The following is a 16,468-nucleotide window of genomic DNA, read 5'->3' as shown; positions in this document are numbered from 1 at the left end:
CTCTGTTTGCTTTTCTCATATCTGGTGGATTTTAAAAAAGGAAACTACATTGTAAAAGACAACGGCACGCAGTGTTCCTAAGTGGTCTCCCTCCCAAGTACTGACTGCGCTCTACGCTGCTTAACTTCGGTGATCGGACGAGAACCGGTGTTTTCAGCGTGATATGGCCGTTGCCGAGAATTTTAGTTAGTTATTCGAATTTAAAACTAATTTGGCAAATTACCCTTCTGCATGTTTGAAAAAAAGAAACTCTGTTTGCTTTTCTCATATCTGGTGGATTATAAAAAAGGAAACTAAACTGTAAAAGACAACGGCACGCAGTGTTCCTAAGTGGTCTCCCTCCCAAGTACTGACTGCGCTTGACGCTGCTTAATTTCGGTGATCGGACGAGAACCGGTGTTTTCAGCGTGATATGGCCGTTGCCGAGAACTTTAGTTAGTTATTCGAATTTAAAACTAATTTGACCAATTACCCTTCTGCATGTTTGAAACAAAAGAAACTCTGTTTGCTTTTCTCATATCTGGTGGATTTTAAAAAAGGAAACTACATTGTAAAAGACAACGGCACGCAGTGTTCCTAAGTGGTCTCCCTCCCAAGTACTGACTGCGCTCTACGCTGCTTAACTTCGGTGATCGGACGAGAACCGGTGTTTTCAGCGTGATATGGCCGTTGCCGAGAACTTTAGTTAGTTATTCGAATTTAAAACTAATTTGACAAATTACCCTTCTGCATGTTTGAAAAAAAGAAACTCTGTTTGCTTTTCTCATATCTGGTGGATTATAAAAAAGGAAACTAAACTGTAAAAGACAACGGCACGCAGTGTTCCTAAGTGGTCTCCCTCCCAAGTACTGACTGCGCTTGACGCTGCTTAATTTCGGTGACCGGACGAGAACCGGTGTTTTCAGCGTGATATGGCCGTCGCCGAGATCTCTAGTTAGTTATTCGAATTTAAAACTAATTTGACAAATTACCCTTCTGCATGTTTGAAAGATAAGAAACTCTGTTTGCTTTTCTCATATCTGGTGGATTTTAAAAAAGGAAACTAAACTGTAAAAGACAACGGCACGCAGTGTTCCTAAGTGGTCTCCCTCCCAAGTACTGACTGCGCTTGACGCTGCTTAATTTCGGTGATCGGACGAGAACCGGTGTTTTCAGCGTGATATGGCCGTTGCCGAGAACTTTAGTTAGTTATTCGAATGTAAAACTAATTTGACAAATAACCCTTCTGCATGCTTGAAAAAAAAGAAACTCTGTTTGCTTTTCTCATATCTGGTGGATTTTAAAAAAAAAATACACTGTAAAAGACAACGGCACGCAGTGTTCCTAATTGTTCTCCCTCCCAAGTACTGACTGCGCTTGACGCTGCTTAATTTCGGTGATCGGACGAGAACCGGTGTTTTCAGCGTGATATTGTCGTCGCCGAGATCTTTAGTTAGTTATTCGAATTTAAAACTAATTTGACAAATTACCCTTCTGCATGTTTGAAAAAAAAAGAAACTCTGTTTGCTTTTCTCATATCTGGTGGATTTTAAAAAAGGAAACTACACTGTAAAAGACAACGGCACGCAGTGTTCCTAATTGGTCTCCCTCCCAAGTACTGACTGCGCTTGACGCTGCTTAATTTCGGTGACCGGACGAGAACCGGTGTTTTCAGCGTGATATTGCCGTCGCCGAGATCTCTAGTTAGTTATTCGAATTTAAAACTAATTTGACAAATTACCCTTCTGCATGTTTGAAAGATAAGAAACTCTGTTTGCTTTTCTCATATCTGGTGGATTTTAAAAAAGGAAACTAAACTGTAAAAGACAACGGCACGCAGTGTTCCTAAGTGGTCTCCCTCCCAAGTACTGACTGCGCTTGACGCTGCTTAATTTCGGTGATCGGACGAGAACCGGTGTTTTCAGCGTGATATGGCCGTTGCCGAGAACTTTAGTTAGTTTTATTCGAATGTAAAACTAATTTGACAAATAACCCTTCTGCATGTTTGAAAAAAAGAAACTCTGTTTGCTTTTCTCATATCTGGTGGATTTTAAAAAAGGAAACTACACTGTAAAAGACAACGGCACGCAGTGTTCCTAAGTGGTCTCCCTCAGAAGTACTGACTGCGCTCGACGCTGCTTTACCTTCGGTGATCGGACGAGAACCGGTGTTTTCAGCGTGATATGGCCGTCGCCGAGATCTTTAGTTAGTTATTCGAAGTTAAAAGTAATTTGACAAATTACCCTTCTGCATGTTTGAAAAAAAGAAACTCTGTTTGCTTTTCTCATATCTGGTGGATTTAAAAAAAGGAAACTACACTGTAAAAGACAACGGCACGCAGTGTTCCTAAGTGGTCTCCCTCCCAAGTACTGACTGCGCTCGACGCTGCTTAACTTCGGTGATCGGACAAGAACCGGTGTTTTCAGCGTGATATGGCCGTTGCCGAGAACTTTAGTTAGTTATTCGAATTTAAAACTAATTTGACAAATTACACTTCTGCATGTTTGAAAAAAAAGAAACTCTGTTTGCTTTTCTCATATCTGGTGGATTTTAAAAAAGGAAACTACACTGTAAAAGACAACGGCACGCAGTGTTCCTAAGTGGTCTCCCTCCCAAGTACTGACTGCGCTCGACGCTGCTTAACTTCGGTGATCGGACGAGAACCGGTGTTTTCAGCGTGATATGGCCGTTGCCGAGAACTTTAGTTAGTTATTCGAATGTAAAACTAATTTGACAAATAACCCTTCTGCATGTTTGAAAAAAAAGAAACTCTGTTTGCTTTTCTCATATCTGGTGGATTTTTAAAAAAAAATACACTGTAAAAGACAACGGCACGCAGTGTTCCTAATTGTTCTCCCTCCCAAGTACTGACTGCGCTTGACGCTGCTTAATTTCGGTGATCGGACGAGAACCGGTGTTTTCAGCGTGATATTGTCGTCGCCGAGATCTTTAGTTAGTTATTCGAATTTAAAACTAATTTGACAAATTACCCTTCTGCATGTTTGAAAAAAAAGAAACTCTGTTTGCTTTTCTCATATCTGGTGGATTTTAAAAAAGGAAACTACACTGTAAAAGACAACGGCACGCAGTGTTCCTAATTGGTCTCCCTCCCAAGTACTGACTGCGCTTGACGCTGCTTAATTTCAGTGACCGGACGAGAACCGGTGTTTTCAGCGTGATATGGCCGTCGCCGAGATCTCTAGTTAGTTATTCGAATTTAAAACTAATTTGACAAATTACCCTTCTGCATGTTTGAAAGATAAGAAACTCTGTTTGCTTTTCTCATATCTGGTGGATTTTAAAAAAGGAAACTAAACTGTAAAAGACAACGGCACGCAGTGTTCCTAAGTGGTCTCCCTCCCAAGTACTGACTGCGCTTGACGCTGCTTAATTTCGGTGATCGGACGAGAACCGGTGTTTTCAGCGTGATATGGCCGTTGCCGAGAACTTTAGTTAGTTATTCGAATGTAAAACTAATTTGACAAATAACCCTTCTGCATGCTTGAAAAAAAAGAAACTCTGTTTGCTTTTCTCATATCTGGTGGATTTTAAAAAAAAATACACTGTAAAAGACAACGGCACGCAGTGTTCCTAATTGTTCTCCCTCCCAAGTACTGACTGCGCTTGACGCTGCTTAATTTCGGTGATCGGACGAGAACCGGTGTTTTCAGCGTGATATTGTCGTCGCCGAGATCTTTAGTTAGTTATTCGAATTTAAAACGAATTTGACAAATTACCCTTCTGCATGTTTGAAAAAAAAGAAACTCTGTTTGCTTTTCTCATATCTGGTGGATTTTAAAAAAGGAAACTACACTGTAAAAGACAACGGCACGCAGTGTTCCTAATTGGTCTCCCTCCCAAGTACTGACTGCGCTTGACGCTGCTTAATTTCGGTGACCGGACGAGAACCGGTGTTTTCAGCGTGATATGGCCGTCGCCGAGATCTCTAGTTAGTTATTCGAATTTAAAACTAATTTGACAAATTACCCTTCTGCATGTTTGAAAGATAAGAAACTCTGTTTGCTTTTCTCATATCTGGTGGATTTTAAAAAAGGAAACTAAACTGTAAAAGACAACGGCACGCAGTGTTCCTAATTGGTCTCCCTCCCAAGTACTGACTGCGCTTGACGCTGCTTAATTTCGGTGATCGGACGAGAACCGGTGTTTTCAGCGTGATATGGCCGTTGCCGAGAACTTTAGTTAGTTACTCGAATGTAAAACTAATTTGACAAATAACCCTTCTGCATGTTTGAAAAAAAGAAACTCTGTTTGCTTTTCTCATATCTGGTGGATTTTAAAAAAAATACACTGTAAAAGACAACGGCACGCAGTGTTCCTAATTGTTCTCCCTCCCAAGTACTGACTGCAATTGACGCTGCTTAATTTCGGTGATCGGACGAGAACCGGTGTTTTCAGCGTGATATTGTCGTCGCCGAGATCTTTAGTTAGTTATTCGAATTTAAAACTAATTTGACAAATTACCCTTCTGCATGTATGAAAAAAAAGAAACTCTGTTTGCTTTTCTCATATCTGGTGGATTTTAAAAAAGGAAACTACACTGTAAAAGACAACGGCACGCAGTGTTCCTAATTGGTCTCCCTCCCAAGTACTGACTGCGCTTGACGCTGCTTAATTTCGGTGATCGGACGACAACCGGTGTTTTCAGCGTGATATGGCCGTCGCCGAGATCTTTAGTTAGTTATTCGAATTTAAAACTAATTTGACAAATTACCCCTCTGCATGTTTGAAAGATAAGAAACTCTGTTTGCTTTTCTCATATCTGGTGGATTTTAAAAAAGGAAACTAAACTGTAAAAGACAACGGCACGCAGTGTTCCTAAGTGGTCTCCCTCCCAAGTACTGACTGCGCTTGACGCTGCTTAATTTCGGTGATCGGACGAGAACTGGTGTTTTCAGCGTGATATGGCCGTTGCCGAGAACTCTAGTTAGTTATTCGAATTTAAAACTAATTTGACAAATTACTCTTCTGCATGTTTGAAAAAAAAGAAACTCTGTTTGCTTTTCTCATATCTGGTGGATTATAAAAAAGGAAACTAAACTGTAAAAGACAACGGCACGCAGTGTTCCTAAGTGGTCTCCCTCCCAAGTACTGACTGCGCTCGACGCTGCTTAACTTCGGTGATTGGACGAGAACCGGTGTTTTCAGCGTGATATGGCCGTTGCCGAGAACTGTAGTTAGTTATTCGAATTTAAAACTAATTTGACAAATTACCCTTCTGCATGTTTGAAAAAAAAGAAACTCTGTTTGATTTTCTCATATCTGGTGGATTTTAAAAAAGGAAACTACACTGTAAAAGACAACGGCACGCAGTGTTCCTAAGTGGTCTCCCTCCCAAGTACTGACTGCGCTCGACGCTGCTTAACTTCGGTGATCGGACGAGAACCGGTGTTTTCAGCGTGATATGGCCGTTGCCGAGAACTTTAGTTAGTTATTCGAATTTAAAACTAATTTGACCAATTACCCTTCTGCATGTTTGAAAAAAAAGAAACTCTGTTTGCTTTTCTCATATCTGGTGGATTTTAAAAAAGGAAACTACATTGTAAAAGACAACGGCACGCAGTGTTCCTAAGTGGTCTCCCTCCCAAGTACTGACTGCGCTCTACGCTGCTTAACTTCGGTGATCGGACGAGAACCGGTGTTTTCAGCGTGATATGGCCGTTGCCGAGAACTTTAGTTAGTTATTCGAATTTAAAACTAATTTGACAAATTACCCTTCTGCATGTTTGAAAAAAAGAAACTCTGTTTGCTTTTCTCATATCTGGTGGATTATAAAAAAGGAAACTAAACTGTAAAAGACAACGGCACGCAGTGTTCCTAAGTGGTCTCCCTCCTAAGTACTGACTGCGCTCGACGCTGCTTAACTTCGGTGATCGGACGAGAACCGGTGTTTTCAGCGTGATATGGCCGTTGCCGAGAACTTTATTTAGTTATTCGAATTTAAAACTAATTTGACAAATTACCCTTCTGCATGTTTGAAAAAAAAGAAACTCTGTTTGCTTTTCTCATATCTGGTGGATTTTAAAAAAGGAAACTACATTGTAAAAGACAACGGCACGCAGTGTTCCTAAGTGGTCTCCCTCCCAAGTACTGACTGCGCTTGACGCTGCTTAATTTCGGTGATCGGACGAGAACCGCTGTTTTCAGCGTGATATGGCCGTTGCCGAGATCTTTAGTTAGTTATTCGAATTTAAAACTAATTTGACAAATTACCCTTCTGCATGTTTGAAAAAAAAGAAACTCTGTTTGCTTTTCTCATATCCGGTGGATTTTAAAAAAGTAAACTACACTGTAAAAGACAACGGCACGCAGTGTTCCTAATTGGTCTCCCTCCCAAGTTTTGTATGCGCTTGACGCTGCTTAATTTCGGTGATCGGACGAGAACCGGTGTTTTCAGCGTGATATGGCCGTCGCCGAGATCTTTAGTTAGTTATTCGAAGTTAAAACTAATTTGACAAATTACCCTTCTGCATGTTTGAAAAAAAAGAAACTCTGTTTGCTTTTCTCATATCTGGTGGATTTTAAAAAAGGAAACTACATTGTAAAAGACAACGGCACGCAGTGTTCCTAAGTGGTCTCCCTCCCAAGTACTGACTGCGCTCTACGCTGCTTAACTTCGGTGATCGGACGAGAACCGGTGTTTTCAGCGTGATATGGCCGTTGCCGAGAATTTTAGTTAGTTATTCGAATTTAAAACTAATTTGGCAAATTACCCTTCTGCATGTTTGAAAAAAAGAAACTCTGTTTGCTTTTCTCATATCTGGTGGATTATAAAAAAGGAAACTAAACTGTAAAAGACAACGGCACGCAGTGTTCCTAAGTGGTCTCCCTCCCAAGTACTGACTGCGCTTGACGCTGCTTAATTTCGGTGATCGGACGAGAACCGGTGTTTTCAGCGTGATATGGCCGTTGCCGAGAACTTTAGTTAGTTATTCGAATTTAAAACTAATTTGACCAATTACCCTTCTGCATGTTTGAAAAAAAAGAAACTCTGTTTGCTTTTCTCATATCTGGTGGATTTTAAAAAAGGAAACTACATTGTAAAAGACAACGGCACGCAGTGTTCCTAAGTGGTCTCCCTCCCAAGTACTGACTGCGCTCTACGCTGCTTAACTTCGGTGATCGGACGAGAACCGGTGTTTTCAGCGTGATATGGCCGTTGCCGAGAACTTTAGTTAGTTATTCGAATTTAAAACTAATTTGACAAATTACCCTTCTGCATGTTTGAAAAAAAGAAACTCTGTTTGCTTTTCTCATATCTGGTGGATTATAAAAAAGGAAACTAAACTGTAAAAGACAACGGCACGCAGTGTTCCTAAGTGGTCTCCCTCCCAAGTACTGACTGCGCTCGACGCTGCTTAACTTCGGTGATCGGACGAGAACCGGTGTTTTCAGCGTGATATGGCCGTTGCCGAGAACTTTATTTAGTTATTCGAATTTAAAACTAATTTGACAAATTACCCTTCTGCATGTTTGAAAAAAAAGAAACTCTGTTTGCTTTTCTCATATCTGGTGGATTTTAAAAAAGGAAACTACATTGTAAAAGACAACGGCACGCAGTGTTCCTAAGTGGTCTCCCTCCCAAGTACTGACTGCGCTTGACGCTGCTTAATTTCGGTGATCGGACGAGAACCGCTGTTTTCAGCGTGATATGGCCGTTGCCGAGATCTTTAGTTAGTTATTCGAATTTAAAACTAATTTGACAAATTACCCTTCTGCATGTTTGAAAAAAAAGAAACTCTGTTTGCTTTTCTCATATCCGGTGGATTTTAAAAAAGTAAACTACACTGTAAAAGACAACGGCACGCAGTGTTCCTAATTGGTCTCCCTCCCAAGTTTTGTATGCGCTTGACGCTGCTTAATTTCGGTGATCGGACGAGAACCGGTGTTTTCAGCGTGATATGGCCGTCGCCGAGATCTTTAGTTAGTTATTCGAAGTTAAAACTAATTTGACAAATTACCCTTCTGCATGTTTGAAAAAAAAGAAACTCTGTTTGCTTTTCTCATATCTGGTGGATTTTAAAAAAGGAAACTACATTGTAAAAGACAACGGCACGCAGTGTTCCTAAGTGGTCTCCCTCCCAAGTACTGACTGCGCTCTACGCTGCTTAACTTCGGTGATCGGACGAGAACCGGTGTTTTCAGCGTGATATGGCCGTTGCCGAGAATTTTAGTTAGTTATTCGAATTTAAAACTAATTTGGCAAATTACCCTTCTGCATGTTTGAAAAAAAGAAACTCTGTTTGCTTTTCTCATATCTGGTGGATTATAAAAAAGGAAACTAAACTGTAAAAGACAACGGCACGCAGTGTTCCTAAGTGGTCTCCCTCCCAAGTACTGACTGCGCTTGACGCTGCTTAATTTCGGTGATCGGACGAGAACCGGTGTTTTCAGCGTGATATGGCCGTTGCCGAGAACTTTAGTTAGTTATTCGAATTTAAAACAAATTTGACAAATTACCCTTCTGCATGTTTGAAAAAAAAGAAACTCTGTTTGCTTTTCTCGTATCTGGTGGATTATAAAAAAGGAAACTAAACTGTAAGAGACAACGGCACGCAGTGTTCCTAAGTGGTCTCCCTCCCAAGTACTGACTGTGCTCGACGCTGCTTAACTTCGGTGATCGGACGAGAACCGGTGTTTTCAGCGTGATATGGCCGTTGCCGAGAACTTTAGTTAGTTATTCGAATTCAAAACTATTTTGACAAATTACCCTTCTGCATGTTTGAAAAAAAAAGAAACTCTGTTTGCTTTTCTCATATCTGGTGGATTTTAAAAAAGGAAACTACACTGTAAAAGTCAACGGCACGCAGTGTTCCTAAGTGGTCTCCCTCCCAAGTACTGACTGCGCTCGACGCTGCTTAACTTCGGTGATCGGACGAGAACCGGTGTTTTCAGCGTGATATGGCCGTTGCCGAGAACTTTAGTTAGTTATTCGAATTTAAAACTAATTTGACAAATTACCCTTCTGCATGTTTGAAAAAAAGAAACTCTGTTTGCTTTTCTCATATCTGGTGGATTTTAAAAAAGGGAACTACACTGTAAAAGACAACGGCACGCAGTGTTCCTAAGTGGTCTCCCTCCCAAGTACTGACTGCGCTCGACGCTGCTTAACTTCGGTGATCGGACAAGAACCGGTGTTTTCAGCGTGATATGGCCGTTGCCGAGAACTTTAGTTAGTTATTCGAATTTAAAACTAATTTGACAAATTACCCTTCTGCATGTTTGAAAAAAAAGAAACTCTGTTTGCTTTTCTCATATCTGGAGGATTTTAAAAAAGGAAACTACACTGTAAAAGACAACGGCATGCAGTGTTCCTAAGTGGTCTCCCTCCCAAGTTCTAACTGCGCTCGACGCTGCTTAACTTCGGTGATCGGACGAGAACCGGTGTTTTTAGCGTGATATGGCCGTTGCCGAGAACTTAAGTTAGTTATTCGAATTTAAAACTAATTTGACAAATTACCCTTCTGCATGTTTTCAAAAAAGAAAAAAAAGAAACTCTGTTTGCTTTTCTCATATCTGGTAGATTTTAAAAAAGGAAACTAAACTGTAAAAGACAACGGCACGCAGTGTTCCTAAGTGGTCTCCCTCCCAAGTACTGACTGCGCACGACGCTGCTTAACTTCGGTGATCGGACGAGAACCGGTGTTTTCAGCGTGATATGGCCGTTGCCGAGAACTTTAGTTAGTTATTCGAATTTAAAACTAATTTGACAAATTACCCTTCTGCATGTTTGAAAAAAAGAAACTCTGTTTGCTTTTCTCATATCTGGTGGATTTTAAAAAAGGAGACTACACTGTAAAAGACAACGGCACGCAGTGTTCTTAATTGGTCTCCCTCCCAAGTACTGACTGCGCTTGACGCTGCTTAATTTCGGTGATCGGACGAGAACCGGTGTTTTCAGCGTGATATGGCCGTCGCCGAGATCTTTAATTAGTTATTCGAATTTAAAACTAATTTGACAAATTACCCTTCTGCATGTTTGAAAAAAAAGAAACTCTGTTTGCTTTTCTCATATCTGGTGGATTTTAAAAAAGGAAACTACATTGTAAAAGACAACGGCACGCAGTGTTCCTAAGTGGTCTCCCTCCCAAGTACTGACTGCGCTTGACGCTGCTTAATTTCGGTGATCGGACGAGAACCGGTGTTTTCAGCGTGATATTGTCGTCGCCGAGATCTTTAGTTAGTTATTCGAATTTAAAACTAATTTGACAAATTACCCTTCTGCATGTTTGAAAAAAAAGAAACTCTGTTTGCTTTTCTCATATCTGGTGGATTTTAAAAAAGGAAACTACATTGTAAAAGACAACGGGACGCAGTGTTCCTAAGTGGTCTCCCTCCCAAGTACTGACTGCGCTCTACGCTGCTTAACTTCGGTGATCGGACGAGAACCGGTGTTTTCAGCGTGATATGGCCGTTGCCGAGAACTTTAGTTAGTTATTCGAATTTAAAACTAATTTGACAAATTACCCTTCTGCATGTTTGAAAAAAAAGAAACTCTGTTTGCTTTTCTCATATCTGGTGGATTATAAAAAAGGAAACTAAACTGTAAAAGACAACGGCACGCAGTGTTCCTAAGTGGTCTCCCTCCCAAGTACTGACTGCGCTCGACGCTGCTTAACTTCGGTGATCGGACGAGAACCGGTGTTTTCAGCGTGATATGGCCGTTGCCGAGAACTTTAGTTAGTTATTCGAATTTAAAACTAATTTGACAAATTACCCTTCTGCATGTTTGAAAAAAAAGAAACTCTGTTTGCTTTTCTCATATCTGGTGGATTTTAAAAAAGGAAACTACATTGTAAAAGACAACGGCACGCAGTGTTCCTAAGTGGTCTCCCTCCCAAGTACTGACTGCGCTTGACGCTGCTTAATTTCGGTGATCGGACGAGAACCGGTGTTTTCAGCGTGATATTGTCGTCGCCGAGATCTTTAGTTAGTTATTCGAATTTAAAACTAATTTGACAAATTACCCTTCTGCATGTTTGAAAAAAAAGAAACTCTGTTTGCTTTTCTCATATCCGGTGGATTTTAAAAAAGTAAACTACACTGTAAAAGACAACGGCACGCAGTGTTCCTAATTGGTCTCCCTCCCAAGTTTTGTATGCGCTTGACGCTGCTTAATTTCGGTGATCGGACGAGAACCGGTGTTTTCAGCGTGATATGGCCGTCGCCGAGATCTTTAGTTAGTTATTCGAAGTTAAAACTAATTTGACAAATTACCCTTCTGCATGTTTGAAAAAAAAGAAACTCTGTTTGCTTTTCTCATATCTGGTGGATTTTAAAAAAGGAAACTACATTGTAAAAGACAACGGCACGCAGTGTTCCTAAGTGGTCTCCCTCCCAAGTACTGACTGCGCTCTACGCTGCTTAACTTCGGTGATCGGACGAGAACCGGTGTTTTCAGCGTGATATGGCCGTTGCCGAGAACTTTAGTTAGTTATTCGAATTTAAAACTAATTTGGCAAATTACCCTTCTGCATGTTTGAAAAAAAGAAACTCTGTTTGCTTTTCTCATATCTGGTGGATTATAAAAAAGGAAACTAAACTGTAAAAGACAACGGCACGCAGTGTTCCTAAGTGGTCTCCCTCCCAAGTACTGACTGCGCTTGACGCTGCTTAATTTCGGTGATCGGACGAGAACCGGTGTTTTCAGCGTGATATGGCCGTTGCCGAGAACTTTAGTTAGTTATTCGAATTTAAAACTAATTTGACAAATTACCCTTCTGCATGTTTGAAAAAAAAGAAACTCTGTTTGCTTTTCTCATATCTGGTGGATTATAAAAAAGGAAACTAAACTGTAAGAGACAACGGCACGCAGTGTTCCTAAGTGGTCTCCCTCCCAAGTACTGACTGCGCTCGACGCTGCTTAACTTCGGTGATCGGACGAGAACCGGTGTTTTCAGCGTGATATCGCCGTTGCCGAGAACTTTAGTTAGTTATTCGAATTTAAAACTAATTTGACAAATTACCCTTCTGCATGTTTGAAAAAAAAGAAACTCTGTTTGCTTTTCTCATATCTGGTGGATTATAAAAAAGGAAACTAAACTGTAAGAGACAACGGCACGCAGTGTTCCTAAGTGGTCTCCCTCCCAAGTACTGACTGCGCTCGACGCTGCTTAACTTCGGTGATCGGACGAGAACCGGTGTTTTCAGCGTGATATGGCCGTTGCCGAGAACTTTAGTTAGTTATTCTAATTTAAAACTAATTTGACAAATTACCCTTCTGCATGTTTGAAAAAAAAGAAACTCTGTTTGCTTTTCTCATATCTGGTGGATTTTAAAAAAGGAAACTACACTGTAAAAGACAACGGCACGCAGTGTTCCTAAGTGGTCTCCCTCCCAAGTTCTAACTGCGCTCGACGCTGCTTAACTTCGGTGATCGGACGATAACCGGTGTTTTTAGCGTGATATGGCCGTTGCCGAGAACTTAAGTTAGTTATTCGAATTTAAAACTAATTTGACAAATTACCCTTCTGCATGTTTTCAAAAAATAAAAAAAAGAAACTCTGTTTGCTTTTCTCATATCTGGTAGATTTTAAAAAAGGAAACTAAACTGTAAAAGACAACGGCACGCAGTGTTCCTAAGTGGTCTCCCTCCCAAGTACTGACTGCGCACGACGCTGCTTAACTTCGGTGATCGGACGAGAACCGGTGTTTTCAGCGTGATATGGCCGTTGGCGAGAACTTTAGTTAGTTATTCGAATTTAAAACTAATTTGACAAATTACCCTTCTGCATGTTTGAAAAAAAGAAACTCTGTTTGCTTTTCTCATATCTGGTGGATTTTAAAAAAGGAGACTACACTGTAAAAGACAACGGCACGCAGTGTTCTTAATTGGTCTCCCTCCCAAGTACTGACTGCGCTTGACGCTGCTTAATTTCGGTGATCGGACGAGAACCGGTGTTTTCAGCGTGATATGGCCGTCGCCGAGATCTTTAATTAGTTATTCGAATTTAAAACTAATTTGACAAATTACCCTTCTGCATGTTTGAAAAAAAAGAAACTCTGTTTGCTTTTCTCATATCCGGTGGATTTTAAAAAAGTTAACTACACTGTAAAAGACAACGGCACGCAGTGTTCCTAATTGGTCTCCCTCCCAAGTTTTGTATGCGCTTGACGCTGCTTAATTTCGGTGATCGGACGAGAACCGGTGTTTTCAGCGTGATATGGCCGTCGCCGAGATCTTTAGTTAGTTATTCGAAGTTAAAACTAATTTGACAAATTACCCTTCTGCATGTTTGAAAAAAAAGAAACTCTGTTTGCTTTTCTCATATCCGGTGGATTTTAAAAAAGTTAACTACACTGTAAAAGACAACGGCACGCAGTGTTCCTAATTGGTCTCCCTCCCAAGTTTTGTATGCGCTTGACGCTGCTTAATTTCGGTGATCGGACGAGAACCGGTGTTTTCAGCGTGATATGGCCGTCGCCGAGATCTTTAGTTAGTTATTCGAAGTTAAAACTAATTTGACAAATTACCCTTCTGCATGTTTGAAAAAAAAGAAACTCTGTTTGCTTTTCTCATATCTGGTGGATTTTAAAAAAGGAAACTACATTGTAAAAGACAACGGCACGCAGTGTTCCTAAGTGGTCTCCCTCCCAAGTACTGACTGCGCTCTACGCTGCTTAACTTCGGTGATCGGACGAGAACCGGTGTTTTCAGCGTGATATGGCCGTTGCCGAGAACTTTAGTTAGTTATTCGAATTTAAAACTAATTTGGCAAATTACCCTTCTGCATGTTTGAAAAAAAGAAACTCTGTTTGCTTTTCTCATATCTGGTGGATTATAAAAAAGGAAACTAAACTGTAAAAGACAACGGCACGCAGTGTTCCTAAGTGGTCTCCCTCCCAAGTACTGACTGCGCTTGACGCTGCTTAATTTCGGTGATCGGACGAGAACCGGTGTTTTCAGCGTGATATGGCCGTTGCCGAGAACTTTAGTTAGTTATTCGAATTTAAAACTAATTTGACAAATTACCCTTCTGCATGTTTGAAAAAAAAGAAACTCTGTTTGCTTTTCTCATATCTGGTGGATTATAAAAAAGGAAACTAAACTGTAAGAGACAACGGCACGCAGTGTTCCAAAGTGGTCTCCCTCCCAAGTACTGACTGCGCTCGACGCTGCTTAACTTCGGTGATCGGACGAGAACCGGTGTTTTCAGCGTGATATGGCCGTTGCCGAGAACTTTAGTTAGTTATTCGAATTTAAAACTATTTTGACAAATTACCCTTCTGCATGTTTGAAAAAAAAGAAACTCTGTTTGCTTTTCTCATATCTGGTGGATTTTAAAAAAGGAAACTACACTGTAAAAGACAACGGCACGCAGTGTTCCTAAGTGGTCTCCCTCCCAAGTTCTAACTGCGCTCGACGCTGCTTAACTTCGGTGATCGGACGAGAACCGGTGTTTTCAGCGTGATATGGCCGTTGCCGAGAACTTAAGTTAGTTATTCGAATTTAAAACTAATTTGACAAATTACCCTTCTGCATGTTTTCAAAAAATAAAAAAAAGAAACTCTGTTTGCTTTTCTCATATCTGGTAGATTTTAAAAAAGGAAACTAAACTGTAAAAGACAACGGCACGCAGTGTTCCTAAGTGGTCTCCCTCCCAAGTACTGACTGCGCACGACGCTGCTTAACTTCGGTGATCGGACGAGAACCGGTGTTTTCAGCGTGATATGGCCGTTGCCGAGAACTTTAGTTAGTTATTCGAATTTAAAACTAATTTGACAAATTACCCTTCTGCATGTTTGAAAAAAAGAAACTCTGTTTGCTTTTCTCATATCTGGTGGATTTTAAAAAAGGAGACTACACTGTAAAAGACAACGGCACGCAGTGTTCTTAATTGGTCTCCCTCCCAAGTACTGACTGCGCTTGACGCTGCTTAATTTCGGTGATCGGACGAGAACCGGTGTTTTCAGCGTGATATGGCCGTCGCCGAGATCTTTAATTAGTTATTCGAATTTAAAACTAATTTGACAAATTACCCTTCTGCATGTTTGAAAAAAAAGAAACTCTGTTTGCTTTTCTCATATCCGGTGGATTTTAAAAAAGTTAACTACACTGTAAAAGACAACGGCACGCAGTGTTCCTAATTGGTCTCCCTCCCAAGTTTTGTATGCGCTTGACGCTGCTTAATTTCGGTGATCGGACGAGAACCGGTGTTTTCAGCGTGATATGGCCGTCGCCGAGATCTTTAGTTAGTTATTCGAAGTTAAAACTAATTTGACAAATTACCCTTCTGCATGTTTGAAAAAAAAGAAACTCTGTTTGCTTTTCTCATATCCGGTGGATTTTAAAAAAGTTAACTACACTGTAAAAGACAACGGCACGCAGTGTTCCTAATTGGTCTCCCTCCCAAGTTTTGTATGCGCTTGACGCTGCTTAATTTCGGTGATCGGACGAGAACCGGTGTTTTCAGCGTGATATGGCCGTCGCCGAGATCTTTAGTTAGTTATTCGAAGTTAAAACTAATTTGACAAATTACCCTTCTGCATGTTTGAAAAAAAAGAAACTCTGTTTGCTTTTCTCATATCTGGTGGATTTTAAAAAAGGAAACTACATTGTAAAAGACAACGGCACGCAGTGTTCCTAAGTGGTCTCCCTCCCAAGTACTGACTGCGCTCTACGCTGCTTAACTTCGGTGATCGGACGAGAACCGGTGTTTTCAGCGTGATATGGCCGTTGCCGAGAACTTTAGTTAGTTATTCGAATTTAAAACTAATTTGGCAAATTACCCTTCTGCATGTTTGAAAAAAAGAAACTCTGTTTGCTTTTCTCATATCTGGTGGATTATAAAAAAGGAAACTAAACTGTAAAAGACAACGGCACGCAGTGTTCCTAAGTGGTCTCCCTCCCAAGTACTGACTGCGCTTGACGCTGCTTAATTTCGGTGATCGGACGAGAACCGGTGTTTTCAGCGTGATATGGCCGTTGCCGAGAACTTTAGTTAGTTATTCGAATTTAAAACTAATTTGACAAATTACCCTTCTGCATGTTTGAAAAAAAAGAAACTCTGTTTGCTTTTCTCATATCTGGTGGATTATAAAAAAGGAAACTAAACTGTAAGAGACAACGGCACGCAGTGTTCCAAAGTGGTCTCCCTCCCAAGTACTGACTGCGCTCGACGCTGCTTAACTTCGGTGATCGGACGAGAACCGGTGTTTTCAGCGTGATATGGCCGTTGCCGAGAACTTTAGTTAGTTATTCGAATTTAAAACTATTTTGACAAATTACCCTTCTGCATGTTTGAAAAAAAAGAAACTCTGTTTGCTTTTCTCATATCTGGTGGATTTTAAAAAAGGAAACTACACTGTAAAAGACAACGGCACGCAGTGTTCCTAAGTGGTCTCCCTCCCAAGTTCTAACTGCGCTCGACGCTGCTTAACTTCGGTGATCGGACGAGAACCGGTGTTTTCAGCGTGATATGGCCGTTGCCGAGAACTTAAGTTAGTTATTCGAATTTAAAACTAATTTGAC

At 40.8% G+C, this 16,468-nt stretch overlaps 29 non-coding genes and 36 pseudogenes across 29 annotated transcripts; all 65 read right to left on the bottom strand.

Moving 5' to 3' along the window:
* Positions 1-56: 56 nt before the first annotated feature.
* LOC149635948 (5S ribosomal RNA) lies at positions 57-175 on the bottom strand. Its single transcript, XR_016373242.1, has one exon. It is a non-coding gene; the product is annotated as a 5S ribosomal RNA (ribosomal RNA).
* A 130-nt stretch (positions 176-305) lies between these two features.
* LOC149635947 (5S ribosomal RNA) lies at positions 306-424 on the bottom strand (annotated as a pseudogene).
* A 131-nt stretch (positions 425-555) lies between these two features.
* Positions 556-674, bottom strand: LOC149635946 (5S ribosomal RNA). The gene has a single exon (XR_016373230.1). It is a non-coding gene; the product is annotated as a 5S ribosomal RNA (ribosomal RNA).
* A 130-nt stretch (positions 675-804) lies between these two features.
* On the bottom strand, positions 805-923 carry LOC149635945 (5S ribosomal RNA; annotated as a pseudogene).
* Positions 924-1,054: 131 nt separating this feature from the next.
* Positions 1,055-1,173, bottom strand: LOC149635944 (5S ribosomal RNA; annotated as a pseudogene).
* Positions 1,174-1,302: 129 nt separating this feature from the next.
* On the bottom strand, positions 1,303-1,421 carry LOC149635943 (5S ribosomal RNA; annotated as a pseudogene).
* A 132-nt stretch (positions 1,422-1,553) lies between these two features.
* LOC149635942 (5S ribosomal RNA) lies at positions 1,554-1,672 on the bottom strand (annotated as a pseudogene).
* Positions 1,673-1,803: 131 nt separating this feature from the next.
* Positions 1,804-1,922, bottom strand: LOC149635941 (5S ribosomal RNA; annotated as a pseudogene).
* A 132-nt stretch (positions 1,923-2,054) lies between these two features.
* On the bottom strand, positions 2,055-2,174 carry LOC149635940 (5S ribosomal RNA; annotated as a pseudogene).
* A 130-nt stretch (positions 2,175-2,304) lies between these two features.
* LOC149635939 (5S ribosomal RNA) lies at positions 2,305-2,423 on the bottom strand. The gene has a single exon (XR_016372640.1). It is a non-coding gene; the product is annotated as a 5S ribosomal RNA (ribosomal RNA).
* A 131-nt stretch (positions 2,424-2,554) lies between these two features.
* Positions 2,555-2,673, bottom strand: LOC149635938 (5S ribosomal RNA). Its single transcript, XR_016373175.1, has one exon. It is a non-coding gene; the product is annotated as a 5S ribosomal RNA (ribosomal RNA).
* A 129-nt stretch (positions 2,674-2,802) lies between these two features.
* On the bottom strand, positions 2,803-2,921 carry LOC149635937 (5S ribosomal RNA; annotated as a pseudogene).
* Positions 2,922-3,052: 131 nt separating this feature from the next.
* On the bottom strand, positions 3,053-3,171 carry LOC149635936 (5S ribosomal RNA; annotated as a pseudogene).
* Positions 3,172-3,302: 131 nt separating this feature from the next.
* LOC149635935 (5S ribosomal RNA) lies at positions 3,303-3,421 on the bottom strand (annotated as a pseudogene).
* A 128-nt stretch (positions 3,422-3,549) lies between these two features.
* On the bottom strand, positions 3,550-3,668 carry LOC149635934 (5S ribosomal RNA; annotated as a pseudogene).
* A 131-nt stretch (positions 3,669-3,799) lies between these two features.
* LOC149635933 (5S ribosomal RNA) lies at positions 3,800-3,918 on the bottom strand (annotated as a pseudogene).
* A 131-nt stretch (positions 3,919-4,049) lies between these two features.
* Positions 4,050-4,168, bottom strand: LOC149635932 (5S ribosomal RNA; annotated as a pseudogene).
* A 376-nt stretch (positions 4,169-4,544) lies between these two features.
* Positions 4,545-4,663, bottom strand: LOC149635931 (5S ribosomal RNA; annotated as a pseudogene).
* Positions 4,664-4,794: 131 nt separating this feature from the next.
* Positions 4,795-4,913, bottom strand: LOC149635930 (5S ribosomal RNA; annotated as a pseudogene).
* A 131-nt stretch (positions 4,914-5,044) lies between these two features.
* Positions 5,045-5,163, bottom strand: LOC149635929 (5S ribosomal RNA). The gene has a single exon (XR_016372893.1). It is a non-coding gene; the product is annotated as a 5S ribosomal RNA (ribosomal RNA).
* A 131-nt stretch (positions 5,164-5,294) lies between these two features.
* Positions 5,295-5,413, bottom strand: LOC149635928 (5S ribosomal RNA). Its single transcript, XR_016373173.1, has one exon. It is a non-coding gene; the product is annotated as a 5S ribosomal RNA (ribosomal RNA).
* Positions 5,414-5,544: 131 nt separating this feature from the next.
* LOC149635927 (5S ribosomal RNA) lies at positions 5,545-5,663 on the bottom strand. The gene has a single exon (XR_016373218.1). It is a non-coding gene; the product is annotated as a 5S ribosomal RNA (ribosomal RNA).
* A 130-nt stretch (positions 5,664-5,793) lies between these two features.
* On the bottom strand, positions 5,794-5,912 carry LOC149635926 (5S ribosomal RNA). The gene has a single exon (XR_016373422.1). It is a non-coding gene; the product is annotated as a 5S ribosomal RNA (ribosomal RNA).
* A 131-nt stretch (positions 5,913-6,043) lies between these two features.
* On the bottom strand, positions 6,044-6,162 carry LOC149635925 (5S ribosomal RNA; annotated as a pseudogene).
* A 131-nt stretch (positions 6,163-6,293) lies between these two features.
* LOC149635924 (5S ribosomal RNA) lies at positions 6,294-6,412 on the bottom strand (annotated as a pseudogene).
* A 131-nt stretch (positions 6,413-6,543) lies between these two features.
* Positions 6,544-6,662, bottom strand: LOC149635923 (5S ribosomal RNA). The gene has a single exon (XR_016373206.1). It is a non-coding gene; the product is annotated as a 5S ribosomal RNA (ribosomal RNA).
* A 130-nt stretch (positions 6,663-6,792) lies between these two features.
* On the bottom strand, positions 6,793-6,911 carry LOC149635922 (5S ribosomal RNA; annotated as a pseudogene).
* Positions 6,912-7,042: 131 nt separating this feature from the next.
* Positions 7,043-7,161, bottom strand: LOC149635921 (5S ribosomal RNA). The gene has a single exon (XR_016373192.1). It is a non-coding gene; the product is annotated as a 5S ribosomal RNA (ribosomal RNA).
* Positions 7,162-7,291: 130 nt separating this feature from the next.
* LOC149635920 (5S ribosomal RNA) lies at positions 7,292-7,410 on the bottom strand. The gene has a single exon (XR_016373172.1). It is a non-coding gene; the product is annotated as a 5S ribosomal RNA (ribosomal RNA).
* Positions 7,411-7,541: 131 nt separating this feature from the next.
* On the bottom strand, positions 7,542-7,660 carry LOC149635919 (5S ribosomal RNA; annotated as a pseudogene).
* Positions 7,661-7,791: 131 nt separating this feature from the next.
* LOC149635918 (5S ribosomal RNA) lies at positions 7,792-7,910 on the bottom strand (annotated as a pseudogene).
* A 131-nt stretch (positions 7,911-8,041) lies between these two features.
* On the bottom strand, positions 8,042-8,160 carry LOC149635917 (5S ribosomal RNA). The gene has a single exon (XR_016373180.1). It is a non-coding gene; the product is annotated as a 5S ribosomal RNA (ribosomal RNA).
* A 130-nt stretch (positions 8,161-8,290) lies between these two features.
* LOC149635916 (5S ribosomal RNA) lies at positions 8,291-8,409 on the bottom strand (annotated as a pseudogene).
* Positions 8,410-8,540: 131 nt separating this feature from the next.
* Positions 8,541-8,659, bottom strand: LOC149635915 (5S ribosomal RNA). The gene has a single exon (XR_016372669.1). It is a non-coding gene; the product is annotated as a 5S ribosomal RNA (ribosomal RNA).
* A 132-nt stretch (positions 8,660-8,791) lies between these two features.
* LOC149635914 (5S ribosomal RNA) lies at positions 8,792-8,910 on the bottom strand. The gene has a single exon (XR_016373510.1). It is a non-coding gene; the product is annotated as a 5S ribosomal RNA (ribosomal RNA).
* Positions 8,911-9,040: 130 nt separating this feature from the next.
* LOC149635913 (5S ribosomal RNA) lies at positions 9,041-9,159 on the bottom strand. Its single transcript, XR_016372639.1, has one exon. It is a non-coding gene; the product is annotated as a 5S ribosomal RNA (ribosomal RNA).
* A 131-nt stretch (positions 9,160-9,290) lies between these two features.
* Positions 9,291-9,409, bottom strand: LOC149635912 (5S ribosomal RNA; annotated as a pseudogene).
* A 139-nt stretch (positions 9,410-9,548) lies between these two features.
* On the bottom strand, positions 9,549-9,667 carry LOC149635911 (5S ribosomal RNA). Its single transcript, XR_016372519.1, has one exon. It is a non-coding gene; the product is annotated as a 5S ribosomal RNA (ribosomal RNA).
* Positions 9,668-9,797: 130 nt separating this feature from the next.
* Positions 9,798-9,916, bottom strand: LOC149635910 (5S ribosomal RNA; annotated as a pseudogene).
* A 131-nt stretch (positions 9,917-10,047) lies between these two features.
* Positions 10,048-10,166, bottom strand: LOC149635909 (5S ribosomal RNA; annotated as a pseudogene).
* A 131-nt stretch (positions 10,167-10,297) lies between these two features.
* LOC149635908 (5S ribosomal RNA) lies at positions 10,298-10,416 on the bottom strand. The gene has a single exon (XR_016372628.1). It is a non-coding gene; the product is annotated as a 5S ribosomal RNA (ribosomal RNA).
* Positions 10,417-10,547: 131 nt separating this feature from the next.
* On the bottom strand, positions 10,548-10,666 carry LOC149635907 (5S ribosomal RNA). The gene has a single exon (XR_016373171.1). It is a non-coding gene; the product is annotated as a 5S ribosomal RNA (ribosomal RNA).
* Positions 10,667-10,797: 131 nt separating this feature from the next.
* LOC149635906 (5S ribosomal RNA) lies at positions 10,798-10,916 on the bottom strand (annotated as a pseudogene).
* A 131-nt stretch (positions 10,917-11,047) lies between these two features.
* LOC149635905 (5S ribosomal RNA) lies at positions 11,048-11,166 on the bottom strand (annotated as a pseudogene).
* A 131-nt stretch (positions 11,167-11,297) lies between these two features.
* LOC149635904 (5S ribosomal RNA) lies at positions 11,298-11,416 on the bottom strand. Its single transcript, XR_016373168.1, has one exon. It is a non-coding gene; the product is annotated as a 5S ribosomal RNA (ribosomal RNA).
* Positions 11,417-11,546: 130 nt separating this feature from the next.
* LOC149635903 (5S ribosomal RNA) lies at positions 11,547-11,665 on the bottom strand (annotated as a pseudogene).
* A 131-nt stretch (positions 11,666-11,796) lies between these two features.
* Positions 11,797-11,915, bottom strand: LOC149635902 (5S ribosomal RNA). Its single transcript, XR_016372442.1, has one exon. It is a non-coding gene; the product is annotated as a 5S ribosomal RNA (ribosomal RNA).
* A 131-nt stretch (positions 11,916-12,046) lies between these two features.
* Positions 12,047-12,165, bottom strand: LOC149635901 (5S ribosomal RNA). Its single transcript, XR_016373170.1, has one exon. It is a non-coding gene; the product is annotated as a 5S ribosomal RNA (ribosomal RNA).
* A 131-nt stretch (positions 12,166-12,296) lies between these two features.
* Positions 12,297-12,415, bottom strand: LOC149635900 (5S ribosomal RNA; annotated as a pseudogene).
* Positions 12,416-12,554: 139 nt separating this feature from the next.
* On the bottom strand, positions 12,555-12,673 carry LOC149635899 (5S ribosomal RNA). Its single transcript, XR_016372806.1, has one exon. It is a non-coding gene; the product is annotated as a 5S ribosomal RNA (ribosomal RNA).
* Positions 12,674-12,803: 130 nt separating this feature from the next.
* LOC149635898 (5S ribosomal RNA) lies at positions 12,804-12,922 on the bottom strand (annotated as a pseudogene).
* A 131-nt stretch (positions 12,923-13,053) lies between these two features.
* LOC149635897 (5S ribosomal RNA) lies at positions 13,054-13,172 on the bottom strand (annotated as a pseudogene).
* A 131-nt stretch (positions 13,173-13,303) lies between these two features.
* Positions 13,304-13,422, bottom strand: LOC149635896 (5S ribosomal RNA; annotated as a pseudogene).
* A 131-nt stretch (positions 13,423-13,553) lies between these two features.
* LOC149635895 (5S ribosomal RNA) lies at positions 13,554-13,672 on the bottom strand. Its single transcript, XR_016373155.1, has one exon. It is a non-coding gene; the product is annotated as a 5S ribosomal RNA (ribosomal RNA).
* A 130-nt stretch (positions 13,673-13,802) lies between these two features.
* On the bottom strand, positions 13,803-13,921 carry LOC149635894 (5S ribosomal RNA; annotated as a pseudogene).
* Positions 13,922-14,052: 131 nt separating this feature from the next.
* On the bottom strand, positions 14,053-14,171 carry LOC149635893 (5S ribosomal RNA). The gene has a single exon (XR_016373408.1). It is a non-coding gene; the product is annotated as a 5S ribosomal RNA (ribosomal RNA).
* A 131-nt stretch (positions 14,172-14,302) lies between these two features.
* Positions 14,303-14,421, bottom strand: LOC149635892 (5S ribosomal RNA). Its single transcript, XR_016372821.1, has one exon. It is a non-coding gene; the product is annotated as a 5S ribosomal RNA (ribosomal RNA).
* Positions 14,422-14,560: 139 nt separating this feature from the next.
* LOC149635891 (5S ribosomal RNA) lies at positions 14,561-14,679 on the bottom strand. Its single transcript, XR_016372518.1, has one exon. It is a non-coding gene; the product is annotated as a 5S ribosomal RNA (ribosomal RNA).
* Positions 14,680-14,809: 130 nt separating this feature from the next.
* LOC149635890 (5S ribosomal RNA) lies at positions 14,810-14,928 on the bottom strand (annotated as a pseudogene).
* Positions 14,929-15,059: 131 nt separating this feature from the next.
* On the bottom strand, positions 15,060-15,178 carry LOC149635889 (5S ribosomal RNA; annotated as a pseudogene).
* A 131-nt stretch (positions 15,179-15,309) lies between these two features.
* LOC149635888 (5S ribosomal RNA) lies at positions 15,310-15,428 on the bottom strand (annotated as a pseudogene).
* A 131-nt stretch (positions 15,429-15,559) lies between these two features.
* Positions 15,560-15,678, bottom strand: LOC149635887 (5S ribosomal RNA). Its single transcript, XR_016373143.1, has one exon. It is a non-coding gene; the product is annotated as a 5S ribosomal RNA (ribosomal RNA).
* Positions 15,679-15,808: 130 nt separating this feature from the next.
* Positions 15,809-15,927, bottom strand: LOC149635886 (5S ribosomal RNA; annotated as a pseudogene).
* Positions 15,928-16,058: 131 nt separating this feature from the next.
* Positions 16,059-16,177, bottom strand: LOC149635885 (5S ribosomal RNA). The gene has a single exon (XR_016373407.1). It is a non-coding gene; the product is annotated as a 5S ribosomal RNA (ribosomal RNA).
* Positions 16,178-16,308: 131 nt separating this feature from the next.
* LOC149635884 (5S ribosomal RNA) lies at positions 16,309-16,427 on the bottom strand. The gene has a single exon (XR_016372819.1). It is a non-coding gene; the product is annotated as a 5S ribosomal RNA (ribosomal RNA).
* Between the last annotated feature and the right edge of the window lie 41 nt (positions 16,428-16,468).

The sequence above is a fragment of the Phalangium opilio genome, unplaced genomic scaffold (genome assembly GCF_054372755.1).
Source record: "Phalangium opilio isolate 3A_F unplaced genomic scaffold, DU_Popi_V2 ptg000095l_1, whole genome shotgun sequence".
NCBI classification, from domain to species: Eukaryota; Metazoa; Arthropoda; class Arachnida; order Opiliones; family Phalangiidae; genus Phalangium; species Phalangium opilio.
This window is presented reverse-complemented; position numbering and strand designations above follow the sequence as displayed.